This window comes from Musca autumnalis, unplaced genomic scaffold (genome assembly GCF_047663935.1).
Source record: "Musca autumnalis isolate F117 unplaced genomic scaffold, ASM4766393v1 scaffold_5, whole genome shotgun sequence".
Lineage (NCBI taxonomy): Eukaryota > Metazoa > Arthropoda > Insecta > Diptera > Muscidae > Musca > Musca autumnalis.
The window spans coordinates 83,839,437-83,857,190 of NW_027412088.1; positions in this window are offsets into that span (position 1 = coordinate 83,839,437).

Consider the following 17,754-nt stretch of genomic DNA (forward strand, 5'->3'; position numbering starts at 1 on the left):
TGAATTTAGCGGTTTTCTTAAACAATTTTTGGGGAGGACCACCGGTCACTACACTTAGCGGGATAAAAAAATTGATTACGACCTAATCTCAGACCTAAAAACTCCACATACAAAATTTCATAAGATTTCCCAATCGATTTTTCGGAATTTCTATATAGTGACATCTCATGTTATCGGGATTTTACTGTATTCCAAACTATGGCGTTGACCGCGTTATCCCACATATTGATGCCAGTGTTATAGCGGTTTTGTAGTTACGCTTACTAAAATTAGGTATATTATCTGAAATAATAAATTTTTTAATAATTTGGGATGACCGCGATATTTCACTTCCGCGACGACCATTCAAAGAAATATATCGCCTATTTTCACCACCGGTGTTCCCAGTACATTATCTGAAATTTTCAAGAAAATCTATTCAGCCGTTTTTGAGTCTATTCGGAACATACAAACATACAAACAAACAAACATACTAACATACACACATTGCCTTTTATATATTAGACTAGCTGACCCGGTCCGCGTTGCTGGCCCGTTGTTTGGGTTCTCCGTGTAAACTTTAGTTATCTATCCAGTATTGATACACCCATAATTAGGCATCCCTCTAGAAACTTCATAATATAAATCAATGTTTTGACATAAATTCCATGTAATGGTATCCCCCAAATTTAAGTTATAAAATCTCTTTTATTATACCCTTCACCATAAATCGACAGTTTAAAGCACTTTGTGACCCACATATAATTGTCGGTGCACGTCAATTAACATTGCTATATATTGGATTGTTGGTCTCGGTTGGGGTCGTAATTATTACTGCAAAGAATTGTTGGTATAGTTCCACGTTTTGATATAGCTCCCATAGAACGGTACCGGCTGATTTTCGCTATTTTTGAGGATTTAACATCATTATCACACCGAAATGGCTGAAATCTGGTTTTAATATACATATCTTAAAGAGGAGAGCATAAATATTTGTATCGACCGAAAGACACGCCTTTTTATTTGCGCTCGGTATGTAACAGTAATAGGTTCACGTTTCGATATAGCTCCCATAAAACAGTACCTCCCGATTTTCGATAGTTCAGAGATATAGCCACTGTTCAGTATACGTCCTCGTTTTGATATAGCTCCCATAGAACGGTGGCGCCTGATTTTCGCTATTTTTGGTGAATTTAGCCTCATTCAGCCAGATCGAACGTAACGCCTTTTTCCTTCGCGCTCTATATGCAATAGTGGTAAAATACCCCTTAAGAAATGTATATTCCTTCGGGATATGTATGGCAACATTTATATAATTCATAAAAAAAATTACTTCTATAAATTGTAGTTGTTATTATCGAGATTTTGCTGTATTTAAAAAAATGTATCTTTACCTAGCTATTCCAAGGACTGAAATCAATACTCACGAAGTTTCACTTCCCACATTTTGAGATTTTATCCGTAATTATAATATTTTCGAAAATCGAACACGATCGTGGTATTCTGATTCCAATGATGATATTGTATTGTATATCAATAACTTTGTCTGATTTCCAATGGATCTTTCTGGAATTTCGATCTTGTGACATCTCAAGTTATCCGGATTTTACTGTATTCCAAAATGTGGAGTTGATCGCGCTGTCCCACTTATTGTTTAGTGTTCAGCGTTTATAGCGTTTTTTAGGCACACTTACAAAATTATGTATATTATCTGAAATAATAAATGTTTGCAAATTTTGTGATGACCGCGATATTTCTCTTTTCGCGGTATTTCACTTCCGCGAAGACCATTCAGGGTCAAGACAGTAATTACAGTAGTATTGCAAACAATCTGTAAACAATACGTTCAAAAATATCATGGACTTCAGATTAAAAAAAAATTTGAAGGGGAACTTCCGGTCACTACACTTAGCCGTATTAAAATAGCTCGTGTTTATATCATTTGTGTGTCACGCTTACTAAAATTATGTATGTTAATTGAAATAATACATTTTTGAAAACTTTGTGATGACCGCGATCATTCGGGGAAAACATTGTGGGGAGGACCACCGGTCACTACTCCTAGCCGTATAAAAACAGCTTACGACAGTTCTAATTAATTGAAATAATACATTTTTGAAAATTTTGGGATGACCGCGATTTTCACTTCCGCGACGACCATTCAGGGTCAAGACTGTAATGACCATAGCATTGCAAACAATTTGTAAACAATATATTAAAACGTATCTTGAATTTCGCGGTTTTCTTAAAAAAATTGTGGGGAGGACCACCGGTCACTACACTTAGCGGGATAAAAAAAATAGATTACGACCTATTCTCAGACCTAAAAACTCCACATACAAAATTTCATAAGATTTCCCAATCGATTTTTCGGAATTTCAATATAGTGACATCTCAAGACATCGGGATTTTACTATATTCCAAAATATTGGAGTTGACCGCGTTATCCCACATATTGAAGCCAGTGTTATAGCGGTTTTGTAGTCACGCTTACTAAAATTAGGTATATTATCTGAAATAATACATTTTTGAATAATTTTGGATGACAGCGATATTTCACTTCCGCGACGACCATTCAAAAAATATACAGCCTATTTTCACCACCGGTGTTCCCAGTACATTATCTGAAATTTTCAAGAAAATCTATTCAGCCGTTTTTGAGTCTATTCGGAACATACAAACATACAAACAAACAAACATACTAACATACACACATTGCCTTTTATATATTAGATTTGAATTTAATAAAGTGTGTTTTTTTAAGCTAGATAGAACTTTAAATTATAAAAAGTAACACAAAAAATTAAATTTTGATGAAACTTTTTTTTATTTATTTCAGTATACTCTGACAAATCATCATGAATAGACTCACGCTTGAACAACGCTACGAAATTATCCAAATTTTCTTTGAAAATCAGTCGTCGATTCGACCCGTTGTTTTATCGCAAAATTGTGTTCAGCGATGAGGCGCATTTTTGGCTTAACGGGTTTGTTAATAAGCAAAATTGACGCATATGGAGTGAGACCAATCCACAAGAGACCCTACAGACTCCATTACAGAAAAATGCACCGTATGGTGCGGTTTTCACGCTGGTGGCATCATCGGACCTTATTTCTTCAAAAATGAGGCCGGAGCTCGCGTTACGGTCAATGGAGATCGTAACTGCACCATGATCAATGATTTTTTGTTTGAAAATATGGATGACATTGATCCGGAGGAGGTGTGGTTTCAACAGGATGGCGCTACGTGCCATACGGCGAACGCAACCATCGACTTATTGATATCAAAATTTGGCGATAAGTTGATTTCGAGAAGTGGACCTGTCAATTGGCCTCCAAGGTCGTGCCATTTGACACCTCTCGATTATTTCCTGTGGGGCTACGTGAAGTCACTGGTTTATGCTGATAATCCAGCAACAATTGATGCCTTGGAGGCCAGCATTGTTCGTGTTATTCGTGACATACGGCCAGCAGTGCTCGAAAAAGTGGCCAAAAATTGGACGTCCAGAATGCACTTCGTCAAGAACAGCCGCGGTGCCCATATGCCCGAAATCATTTTCAAATGTTAATGTCACGTATGGATCTTTCGAATAAAAAAAATTTTGATTACAATTTAATTTTTTGTGTTATTTTTTACAATTTCAAGTTCTATCGGGCTTAAAAAAACACCCTTTATGATCACATTTTAAAGGAGAAGATATTCGAAAAAAGGACCAAAAAGACCCTTTTGATGAACCGCATGAGGGTTAAAATTGTTAACAAAAATATTCCCCACATCCTCCTCTGTAAAGTTGCCAAAGACAATATATACCTAAAATGCAAGGATTCCAAGATATCTTAACTCGAATATTTCGAAAAAAAAAAACAGAAATCGGCGGAACTTGCCCCGCCTACTTTGGTTACTTTCCGATGTAAACTTTAAAAACGCCGATACAAGTGTCACATATTTTTAGCTCTACTTTCATAACCTACACGATTTTTCCCATAATTTTTAAAAAAATTGAATTTTGTTGCACAGTGTAATTAATGTAACATCACCTTCCCTTATTGGTAAATTGTTGTTAAGATCATTGATTAGTTGATTTTATTCTTCTTATTTGTTTATTTCATTTATTTGTATGTATACGTATGTGGGTGGCATCAGCCGCTCCAATACTACTTAAATATATACTCTGTGATCTACAATGAATGAAATAAACAAAAATTTGTTAAGGTGGCCATACCAATATCAATACTTAACATATCACAAGCTCTCACAACCCACTCACAAAGTGCAACAAACAAAACTTCAATACTCAGTGCTTCAAAGACGGTGCTTCAAAAGACGTTTATAAGGTGGAACCAGGTGACGTATCATGAGACCGAAAATCGTCAATCGCAATCGCCAGTAGATGTTGTAAAGCGTTCAAAAACCATGTTTTGGAGGTGTCTCAATCAAGCCACTGCACAGTGGATCCACTTGTATGGAGAAAGTGGCCAAAAATATTTAGAGCGTAAAAAATCACGCCAATGCGCCGGTTACAGCTTTGTGCTGCTGCGAAGAGTGTTTTAAGAAACCACGAGCGTAACATTCTCCCCCCATTTCCCCTCTGGAGGGGGTATACGGTAAGAATTGTATTATGCTGCTAATACAAAATGACATGAACAAAGGTCCCGATTATCTTATAATGCAAAAATAGGGTTGGAGAAACAAAACAATCTCCAAAAGAACATAAAATCCAACCAATTTAGCGGATTAAAAAAATCAACATTTTTGTCTGAAAATTGGTAAAATTTTTAATATAGATCTTATAGCGTTCTTCCCGGAAGGCACGTACCGCCAACGTAAGACAAAGTTGGAAGAAGATTTCTTCATCTGGCCACTGATGCAAATTATGTTAATGTACGTGGTCAAAAAACAGAGTTATACGCTAATATATCCATAGAAACCGTATTCTAGGGCAGCTTTAGTCAGCGACCCACCATTTATAGTCTGGCACTAGATGGCAGCTGATTTTAATACTGAATAATATTAAACCCATGACCTACTTTGGAAAATTTTTCCCGAGGTGGGCACTGGTGGGCATCATGACTAAAACCTTAGGTCAAATTTAAGTATATGATCGAATTGGCATTACAAAATACACTAAGAAAATATGCAGCTAACTAGAATTCCACAATACGCTAAAACACTATTTTTTAATGAAAATTAAGCTATTACCTCCACCTTCAAAATCCACTATAATATTTTGCTATACGTGTAAGGTTCGCGATATTTTGAATGTTTGTTTTGTTTTTTGTTGAAGTTCAATCTCATTTTCGATTGTTTGAGTGGAGTATTCCCCCATTGGCTCAACTTCATTTATTACCCTCTATTACAGAGAGTAATGTTTTTCAAAACGAACTGACAGTGTTGCAAAATTTTACTGATCGCTACCAATATCATGATTTCATCCCGGCGAAGGGAATTATCAATTGGCTTCTCAGTTTTTGAAATGATGCCTTTTTTAGCGAAAAACCGAACTCTTTAAGTGTCTAGTATTCCCATATGAATGAGAATCACACTCACTTTTCGGCTTTTCCAAAGAAACACCAAAATCAAAATATTTTGCAACATGTCAGCACGTATCAACTAAGAATTCTTCGAATTCTGTGAGTTGAAAAGAACACCAACACAGTTGCCTATGAGGTTGTTTATTGGAATTTTGTTTTTAACAAAGCTCCAATTCGCCCGTGCCTCGCCTGTTTTTTGTTTGTTTTGTTTTTTGTTGAAGTTCAATCTCATTTTCGATTGTTTGAGTGGAGTATTCCCCCATTGGCTCAACTTCATTTATTACCCTCTTTTACAGAGAATAATGTTTTTCAAAACGAACTGACAGTGTTGCAAAATTTTACTGATCGCTACCAATATCATGATTTCATCCCGGCGAAGGGAATTATCAATTGGCTTTGAATATATTTACTTGCACTTAAAATATAGGTTGTACTCACAACAAAAAATTGTAGTCACATGTTCCTACTTTTGAAGCTATTCTTAAGAAGATCGCGTTCGAATGAAACAAAAACTAATATATTTTTAAAAAGGTCTATCTCATAGCTATCATTGTTGCCAGATGTTGTATCAAAATTTTGACGCTCATTTTTTATTTTTAGCCAATGGATGGATCCACTGTGCACTGTAAACAACCCAACACATGGTCGTATGTCAAACTGTCTCGAGTACACTTGAGCTAAAAATTGTTAAACTTTTTAAAAAAAATGTCAAATGAAGCCTGGCGACTCTGCGTGTTGCGTAGGCCAGAAGGTTTTTTAGTGACCCTCGTACCCTCAGCCGTTAGGCAATTGATAAAAATGTACCTCATCGAAATAATGGTCTTAGACTAATCATATGTTTTGACGAAATCCGCTTCAAACAATTTGGAGTCGATTTAGACCAGTTCGTCAGTCTGTCTGGATCGACCACATTATAACTCTCGAACAGATCAACAGATTTGGTCCAAATTTTGGGTCTTGCAATATTTTGTCCAAACTTTATTTCAAATCGGTCCATTCCTTTGGGCACTTCGCCCACAATACTTCAAATTGTTTCCCTAAAATCTTGCGCACAATTACTCTCGAAAGTCCTAATCGACTTTTTCGAAACATAGATTAGGTTCGAATATGGATTATATCGATTCACTCCTTCAGATACTTCGAACACCAAATTTCAATTATCCGATTTGACCGAAACTTTGAACATCCTAAAGTTACTTCCAGGCGTACATATGTCAAGTACAAAAAGGGTATATTTGGGACAATATTTTCGGATACATCCCTCGCAAAAGTTAAACATAAGTGTAGTTTAAGGGCTGTTCGAGGTGCCATTGCACATTTTGACCAATGGTACTCCTTGCGGACTTGCTTACAGCGACATTCTATTTTTCGTGGGTTAGTCCATGGGTATGGAGCAACTAAAATGACGGCTTGACAACATGGCTATTAAAAGGAATAGACTATATCGATCACTTTTTGCAGGTATCTTCTGTATAAAAGTGCAAAACTTTTGCTCGTATATCAAAGTCAAATTTATGAGCACAACAACAAGCATTTATTCGCAACGCCTACAATCGTGAAGTTATAGCTTTGTTCCTTTACTTTTTAATGGTAAGAGTGGTAAAAGAGAAAAGTGTCAATATTGCTCAAAATTGCTCTCTCATGAACATTTTTACCAGAAAAGTAAAGGAACGGAAAAATGGTAGATCTGGCAGCAATTTCACAAAGAAACATAATAAATCAATTCTCGTCTTTTATTTCACAGTTTTTAATTTAGTTTTGTCAGCGTTCGACTTTTTCTTCTGTTTTTCGTCCATTTGCTTCTTCATTGTGAAATAATAGTCAAACAAAAGTCGAAAAATCAGTTCTGCCATTTTTTACCTGTAGAAATTTTGCTGGTAGCCTGTGGTAGAAGAGAAAGCCATTTTCGCTCTCTCTCCTCTCTCACTCTCTTAAAAATTGCTTCCAGTTTTGCCACTTTTCGGGGTTAAGGAACGCTTTGAAGGTTAAAAATGGTAACCTCAGGTAAGTAAAGGAATACAGCTTATATATCCTAAATATTTGGTCGGAAAGTTTATACGTCCAGAAAAGACCACGAAATTCAGACTACACAATTTTTAGGAAAAAGATTTTGGTTGTGTTTCCCGTATTCGATCTTTCTACATACTCACACAGGCTGAGGGCATATCTCGACTGATACTTTTTTACTTGTTTTCTAGAAAACAAATTTTATGAATTTGCATAAGACTGCCTCTGCTGTGCCGACGAAAGTAATTGGTCTTTGGCCATGGTCTTTGGAAAGTTTTTAATGTCATTGAATCCATAAACAGCTACTCGTACACATTAAGATAGAAATAAGCGGGAATAACAACATTTGAGGTATCAGATGGAGCTTTTTCGTTTTTGTTTTAGCTTCATCAGATTTCGATCGATTTAGTGAATTTCGAAAATCATATATTTAGTATTATTATGACAGATTTGGAGAATCAAAACAAAAATATATGGTAAAATTCAAATTTCCTTTACAATTCCATCGAGAAAAAATTTAAGAAATTTTTGACAAGCACATTCACGATTTTTGTTACATGGGTTCAGAAAAAAATCGTGGTTTCAAATATGTTCGCGTTCACAAAATTGGATGCTGCGCCCAAAAGTTATGGGGGGTTTTATTCCCTTATAAAGAAAAAATATTTAAAAATGCCCTTTGTGTTGTAATACCAAAATGTATATATAAATCGGTAACAACATTTAATATCTATTCGTAGACGCCTAAATATTAGCTAAATTTATTTTCATTTTCGCGGAAAATCAAAAAATAATGAAGGAATCTTGGAGTAAATTTTATTTATTCTTACTCAGAGTCCATAAAAATCTCTAAAAAATAAATTAAAAATACGTACAGAATCTAGACAATGTGCAGAAAAATGTGAGACCAAAATTTTATTGATTAGGATTTTAAATTGCATATTGCAGCTACAACAAAAGACAAAAGTTTATTGTTGGAACATTATTTCAAGAATATATTGTTTGGTTTAATACGAAAAATTTGAGAACATTTTTTGGAGTTATTCTACTATTTCGATAAATTTCCTAACAAAACCTGAATTATTTTGCTAAAACCTCTTCAAGGAAAATAGTTTATCATCGTGAAAGTATATTTGCATAGTGTGATAAGCAATAGAATTAGAAAATAAAGAGTGATATAGATATTACAATCAAACAAAAAACATAAAAGTTAAAAACCGTATAACGCGCGAAATAGTTAAAATCAGTTGAGGCGCATGTGCTTTTCGCACAGAGCGAGTGCATCTCTGTCAATATGTTTGCATTTTTCCATGTTTCATTTAACCGCCAAAGTGTGCCATCAGTTGCATCTTACTACACCAAAATGCTTCATGTGGGTAAAAATAACGCGATGTTCATATGATTATAAGGCGCATCCGATTTCAGTGACCCCCTGTTAAAAATACGTCAATAAGACAAATTTTATACAGATTCGTCAAGAACCGCGGATGTGCTACCTGATTCTATTTTTGGTTAAATACGAATACTACTCCCGAATCTCTGAAATACATGACACACCTTTTTGACAAATTTTATAATCGTGTATAAAGGATTCCATTTATGTAAAAAAAATTAAGGGCAATCGCGGTTAAGTATGCGGATTAGTCAAAATAAAATTTTGCTTATTTTCCTATATTCAGGGTATCTATATCAGCGGTTTTAGTGGATGGATTCGATCGCGGTAGGGCTCATTGAATCCGGCGCGGAAAAAAACTAAAATCACGCGGTGTTCAAGGGTACCTGAGTCACAGTTGTAAATTTTTAAGCCAAAAAATAGGTTTTTAAAGAAAAATTACGCACCAAAAATTCGACTTTGGACTCCTATTACTAGGGAGCTGTGGGGAGCACACTCATGAGATATACATCAAACGACGTGGAATCACGAGTTCTACAATCCAATAAACAGACTAGGTCATTATCTGGTTGCGCCCTCCAATTATAAGATAAATTCAAAAAACCCCGATTTCAAAACTTCAAAATGTCAGCATCGATTTTAGGGGGATGCACTGTATATATCGAGATGTCACACATTAGAATCATGTTGCCCAAGGGGTATTCTTCAATTCTTTCTTTGAGCTCAGGTCTGAATTTTCCCTGGTTTGACCAGAAATCAAGAAAAAACACAAAAAAGCTTGCTAACTTCAACATATTTTTACCCATTTTTTTATATTACCACCAACGCAGCTTCCACGAAAATTATTTGTTATGGTCCATATTATGAGATCGTGGCTAAAACACTTCAGTTAATATAAATATATTCATATTTTATAAAATATATTGACAGTTCGCGACTTATTAAATGGTGAACCTCAACTTCAACGATTGTAAAACATTTTTGAATATTACCATATGATTAGAAAACTGTGTGGAATTGGGAATTGTGAAAATATTCTGTTTAAAAAAAGTTTATTTGTGCGAAAAGAAGGTAAATTTATATGTGAATTTGAATTTTTCTATTGTTTCTGTAAAAGTAATCAACATAACATTGAAAAATACCGTGTTTCAGTTCTTTCTTCTTTAGTTTTCTTTTATCAATGCTTTAATTTATAATTGGTTTAGTTGATTGAGAAATAATGGAAATTTGTCGAGTTGTTGAAGAAGTTATTGAAAAACAAGTATGTAAGAACGGTGTTAAGTTCGACTGGGTGGAACTTTTTATACCCTCCACCACGAATTGTATTGAAGTAAATAGGAACAATTAATTATTTCGTTTCTGAAAGTACTAAGCACTTCCTCTTATTCCTTGTAGGAGCGGAATATCTTAACTGACAATACTTCCTTTATGGGAATCCATATTGGGCGTCATCGTTGTTCTTTCCAAAACATGGAACAATATCCATAATTTTCGAATTCTCTGGCAGAACACAATATTTAATTACAGCAATCTTAGTTCGAACATATTACAACAAATTGGGAAACACTAACTAGACTTAAAACTGGCTATACATACATGGATATTTTTATTGCGAGTAAGTTTTCTATATTGTGGGAACACAAAATTCCAATTAACAACCATTTCGGTAGAAAAATGTGACTTAAATCTTCAAAAAAAAAATCTAAATGGGGTCCACCCTTATAGGGGTGTTATACCAAAACGTGGATCTATACTGTCTGCCTTTCTGCAAGGGCTGTTTTGTACCTGTAACAATATTTTGTACCACTAGCTAAGACTAAATAACAAATTTCAGTTATTCCACTTGAATAATAAGGATAAAAGTTTCAAAATAACAAAAGTCGGTAGGTAACGTTCCATGGGGGCTATATGCACGCGTGGGCCTATACCAGGGACGCGCTTCTTTGCAAAGACAGTATAGTGAGGGCGCCCACTGAGTTGTTTTTGCATTTGCTTCTCTCTCTCACTTACAGTGTAAGTGAATGAAAACAAACAATAAACATCATGTGGTTGTTGTTTTCTTCACTCATACATTGATGGAAATTGTTAGGCGCTGGCATATACCGACGAATTTCAGGCGGAACGTTTTATACCCCCAACGAAGAATAAATAACAAATTTCAGCCATTTCGATGCCAGATTGAGACCACGACCTTAAAAATACCGAAAATCGGGTGATACCGTTCTATGGGGGGCTATATAAAGATGTAGACCTATAAAGACGAATTTCAGGCGGAACATTTTTTACCTCCAACGAAGAATAAATAACAATTTTCAGTCATTTCGATGTCAGATTGAGGCCACAACCTTAAAAATACCGAAAATCGGGTGGGGTGTGGGGCTATATGAAGGCGTGGACATATTCCGACAAACTTCAGGTGGAAAGCTGTGTATCCCCAACGAAGACTAAATACCAAATTTCTTCCATTTCGCTAGGATGTTGAGGCCACAACCTTCAAACTATTTAAAATCGGGAGGTACCATTTAATGGGAGATATATGAGGACGTTGACCTATACCGAAAGTTTTCTGGCGGAAAGTTTGGCTTATCTTTCTTTTAGGGTGCACCTGGAGGAGAAATTTGGCATTTTCGCCAAAGGTGGGCGATTTCGGTCCTGATTCCAACGGTTAAACGCATTTACTAAACTCAAATCTTGTCAAAATTTTGTTATTACAGGTAAGTATTGCCCCCCGAGCACACCAGTATATCAGGAAAAATGTCTAAAATTGTCTTTTCCATTTCAAAAAAATCAAAAAAATTTTCTGATACTACATCAATGATTTTTGGTACATAGATTAAGAAAAATATCAGCATTCCAAATCTGTTTTCGTTACTAATTTTGATCGTTGCGCGCAAAAGATATGCCCGTTTTAATTATGATAATTAGAAAAAATTCTAAAAAAATCGCGGCTTAAAATAGTTAGATGTTATATCCTATTATCGTTAACTGAATTCGTACCCTTTGCGATGATGCAAAAAATAATCGCAAAGTCTCAGTGGATTCGCGAAAAATCAAATTTGTTAAATAATTTCACGTATTTACAAACATATTTTTGGAACAATAGCGCTCATAGTTACGAAAAATATATAAACAAATTATAACAGCATCCAGACATTTTGAGGAATAAAATGAAACCTAAGTTGTGAAGGTTGGAGCTATAGTATTCATGTTATTTGCAAAAATACGAAGAAAATAATACAAAAAACTTAAAATCATATTATTCTAATTTTATTTTTTTATGGTTTTATAGGAAAAGTTGGAGAAAAAATGTTTGAGTTCTTCGGCATTTTCGTCAAATTTTCACGCAATAATGATGATATTCCGTTGTAACAAATTTTTCGCTTATAGTTTTCCTATTGGACAATATTATTAGAACCTTATATTAAATCACAAGGAATTCCAATTGTGGCATAACGTTAAAATAATGTTATATTGCATATTACAAGATTTGAGACGCATATAAACCGCGTAATTATGAAAATGACATGATGCGCATCCGATTTTCCAACACAGCGAATCAATCCCTTTTATTTGATGTGCAGTTTGTCAAATTCTATTTGGCGGCCATGATGTAGCATCTGCTGCATATTAGGGTGCAAAATACAGTAAAATGGTCATAATTTCCGCGAAGTTCATTTACATTTTATGCGCATCCGATTTCAATAATCACCATTAAAAAATACATCATTCTATGCCGTTTCAATGCGATCCATCAAGAACCTTGGATGTAGCATCGCACTCAATTTTTAGAAAAAATCTAGTATATCTCTGGATTTACGAGAGTTTTTAAATATCTGTTTTCGCGCAGTTTAAACACGAACTGACAACATCCAAAACGCGTTTTAATATGCGATATTTTCAGAATAATTTTTTGCAAATTTTCGAAATTTGAGGCGTATCATATCCGCCGATCTAGTGGGTGGATTTTTACGCGTCGTGGCTTGTTAGATTCAGAACGTAAAAAAAACTAAATTTACGCGGGTTTCCACGGAAATCGAAAGACGTTTGTAAATTTTAAACCAAAAAAAAATAGGTTTTTGAAAAAAATTTACGCACAAAAATTTCGTGTTTGGGCGCAGCTTACTGTGATCCTGTGAGGGCTACACCCTCATGTTATAAAATAAAAAAATGTGAAATCGCGAGTACTACAATCGTATAGTAAGCTTTTAGGGAAATCCGGCTGCGCGTACCGATTAGAGCAAAAATTCAAAAACCCCATTTTTCAGGTTTCAAAATGTCAGCATCCGTTTGAGGCAGATACAGTGGATATATTAAAAAATCAAACATTAGAAACTTCAACTCTGAAGTGTGCTCTTTAACTTCTCCTTTGAGCATTAAGCTCTACATTGTGTTGTAAAACCACTAATTGGAAAATAACATAATGAAACTCGTTTATTTCAACGATTTTTTCCGATTTTTTTACATTAAAAAACGTAGATAAAAAACTTAAAGCCAAAATCGGGTGGCTCGATTTTCATCGTAGACATATGGTCCAGTAGACTTTTTTGCTCAGTTCAATCCCAGGAATCAGAAACCCGAAGGGCCCATTAAGGTTTTCAAATCGCCCCGGCCTAATATACATATATCTCTGTCGGCAAAGTCGACTGATAATGTTTTACTAGTTTGTACTCATTCAACTTATCCTTATATGGCTGGTAGAATCCGCTTTGGTATCTGATGTTTAAAGCTTTTCGTGACTTTCGCCTTAAGAAAAGGTTGATACCTGTTCGCGAAAAAATGATAAACTCTCTTTTGGATAATACTTATTAAAACATGTGTATATTGGAAAATACAGACCATACTGGGCTAGCTTCTTTTCATTATGTCACAGGTTGAGGTTATATCTGTAGCAGATTAAGTAAATTCATAAAGAGGTAGGACAGATCTGCATTGTCATACTAATGGAATATTCCATACCCAGAAATACTATTGTTGTGCATTCATCACTCTCAAAACAAACCAATATATTCTCTTCATTCAGCTATGCATGGAGGAATCTAAGTGTTATATTTGATTGTAATATTACAAGAGCCAACTGTTATACTATCGAGTACAATGTATGGCATTTCATGTGGCTCTATTTTACAAGCCGTGGACAATTTTTTTTTAGTATGCAAATGTAGTCGCCAAAAACAATATGTAATGGTAGAAATCGTTTAACCACGACAAGACAAAGCTACAAAATTTAATAAAAAGAAAGACAAGAAAACCTGCTATGTTGCTAGGGTAATGAGGAATTTAATAATTCTGTTTCGATCTCTTCTATTCTGATCGTTGACCACTCAAGTTAAAACATTTTTCTAGTGGAACAGTATAATAAGCAACAAAAAAATAAAATATACTTTGAAAGAACTTTGAAATTAAATCATAAGCCTTGATAAACGATTTAAGTAACCAAAATACTGTTTTTGCAACGAACATTAAATAATTTAAAAGTACCGTGAAAATTATAAAGGAATTTTTATAAAAAAACTGGTATTTTCTATGGCTTAATTAATGCCAAATAATTCAGCGATAGTATAAAAGTTTACCCTTTTTTGGACAAGTGCATCATCCAACGTGGAAGCATCCAGGCTCTCCTTACCGTCTCGCTTGCATAGCGAATCTTCATAACCAACGCCCATCAGTAATTTGCCAATGGATACCCATAAGAGGGAGTGAGACATATTAATGGTGTTAATGGTGATTTCTAATGAGCTCTGCTGTTCCTGATATGTACAGTTTCTAAATAATGACAGCTTTTCGATGATTTTGATGATTTGCCGTCGGCTAAACAAAGCCAGCAATAATTTATAAAAAAAAAAAACAACTTTTAATAAGTATTATTGTGAATTTTGTAATTTTTTTACGTGATTCTATTTTTGCCAATAATTAACTTAGCCTTCGCTAAATTTATTTTATCTTGATAATTAAAACATAAGAAACGGATCATACAATTTTGCTTAAAACAATGTGATTTTCACTTGTGTGAATGTTTCATTAATTAATTAATCTTAAAATGTTTAAAAATGTAATTATTTGTAAATAATTTCTATATAACTTGCATGTTAGAGTTTATTAAAGTAAATTCTTTTTATTGCACGGTTTACTCCGTGAATAAAAGGTATAATCAATGTAAGAATTTGCATCAAAATTGAGAAAAGAGGTTAGGGTTTGGATAGGTGTTAATTGTTTTTTTATATTTGCAGAATTATACAACACCGCATGTATTGAGCTCGATCCATCGGCAGTAAACCAAGGTAACATAACCTACAAATAATTCATCAAAACCTAAATCATCATCCTAACCTAATTTCATACCACTTCGTGTAAGTAGTCGTATAACATGCAGATTATATAATTTATGATAGACTTTGACTATTATCTTTAAATTAATCATTATTTGAGATATTTTTTTTTATAAAAAAAAATTATTTATAAGACACTAAAAGTGTAATCGATTTAAACAAACGATTTAATGAATTTCCTATTAATAAATGAATTGTATATTGTATTCAAAATGAACTAATTAGACCTTTTTATGGGAATTGTTGATAGTGATAACATGGCGGTTTAGTTGGTCTCATCAATGATTAGGGAAGTAGCTAACAGAATATCATGGACACTAGTTACTTATGTTTTATAGCGGGTGGGAACAATTTAAAAAGGTGTCCCAGCGAAAACATCACTCGCATACTCTTACAGTCTGTGATTCAAAAATTATAATATGTCAGGTACTAGTAACAAGTCTTGAAGTGGTTAATTTTTTTTTTCTCTTTGAACAGTTTAACATTACTGGTTTGGAAAGAACCTCCCCCAATCCGGCGAGCTCAGCCCGTTTCAATACCACTCAAGCACTCCAAACCGTAGTGGAAAATGCAAAAAAATTAACAATTATTCAAACAGACTGTTACAAAAAGAGAATGGCGCCCAACGAGATTGGCAAGTTTTAATAATTTGTTAATGTCGTATTTTATTTATTCATAAAAACGAATCCTCGTGATTATTAGTATTGGATTTAACGCAGTGCGTTCGTTTTTATATCTTTCATTGTTACTTACTTCAGGTCATATGTTTTTTTTTATGAATAAGAACATATTGTTGTTGTAGGTCTATTTCTTTTGCACATATACCTAAGTGTCTATGTATAGAATGAGTCTAGAACATCATATTTAAAACTGTTGATTTCTTTATAGCAATTCTTACGTGACATTTTTTTTTTTGCATAGCCTTAAACCATTAGTTGCAATAGTTTTTATTTGCAATTTATGTAAGTCATATATATACTGGATTGGAAATCTGGAGTATTATAGCGACATGAATTGCATATAAAATTTACAAATGAGGGGATTTTTGGAACACAGATTGTAATTTAGACCATACTATCCGTTTTTGTTTTAATTCACTATCAACAATTCCATATACATGAAAATTTATAGATTGATACGAGTAAAGCTGTTTTCGTAACTGAGTTTACTGCTTTACGACAACTTTTAACCGAAAGTTTAAACGCAAATAGGAATCAGTCTGCAGGTAATGAAAATATAAACCTTCAAAGTAGAGAAACTATGTCTAATAATGATCCTTCATTAAACGAAAGTTTAAACACTTCTCGTTCAGGTGCACCTTCACCAAATATTTCTATCAAAGTTGATAAATGGAACATTTCATATGATGGAACTGAAGATGTGTCAGACTTTCTATTCAAGGTAGATACCTTAGCCAAACGTAGCAAATGTTCGGACGAAACTCTAATAGGCAGTTTTCACATTTTACTAAAAGGAAAGGCTGAAACATGGTTTTGGGCCTATTTGAGGCAAGTTCCAAATACCTCATTGCATGATTTAAAGAGAGCCATGAGGAAACAATTCGGTAGAGCAGAAAATGAATGCGATAAAATTGTTAAAATCATAGAGAGAAGACAATTACCAAAAGAGTCATTTGACGATTTCTTTACCGAGGTAATTACCATAGATTCTCAATTATCGTTGCATGAGAGAAAGCTAAGGTACGAAGAAATAAGAAACCGGATTTTTAATAAAAAACCACTGTCTAAAAAAATAATAAAATGTCGTGAACGATTTCAGAAACGAAAAGCTTTTAATAAATTAGTAGCATCCACTTGCATAAATGAGAACCAAGACTCAAGGCCGTATGCCAAGATTAATTTGGGTGAAGTAGAGCTTTTCGGATTGTTGGATTCAGGGGCATCAATAAGTGTTTTGGGTAAAGGATGTCAAGACCTCTTAGAAAACTTAAAACTTGAGTTTACACCAATATTTAGCTCCCTGAAGACAGCAGATGGAGGTTCACAACGGGTTATTGGTTTTGTAGAAATTCCTGTTACTTTCAAAAACACCACTAAAAATATCGTATTTTACTTATCTCCTTCTTTGCGACAACCAGTTTACCTGGGTGTTAATTTTTGGAAACGTTTTAATATAGCTCCAGAGATTTTTGTGTCCGAAGTATCTTTAGATAGCGAAGCTTTTATGACTTCTACTGAAAACATGCATACTTTAACCGATTTCCAATTATATGATTTGAAACGTGTCGTTGAACTGTTTCCATCTTTTCAAAAACTCGGTCTTGGTCGAACTTCGATGGAAATTCATAACATTGATACGGCAGATTCAGAACCTTTTTAAATTAAACATTATCCTCTTTCACCACCTCGACAAGAAGAGGCATATAAAGAGTTGGACCGAATGTTGTCATTAGGAGTAATAGAAGAGAGCAATAGTCCGTATTGTAGCCCGATAGTTTTGGTCAGAAAACCTGGAAAAATAAGACTTTGTCTCGACTCTAGGAAACTAAATTCCCTAACA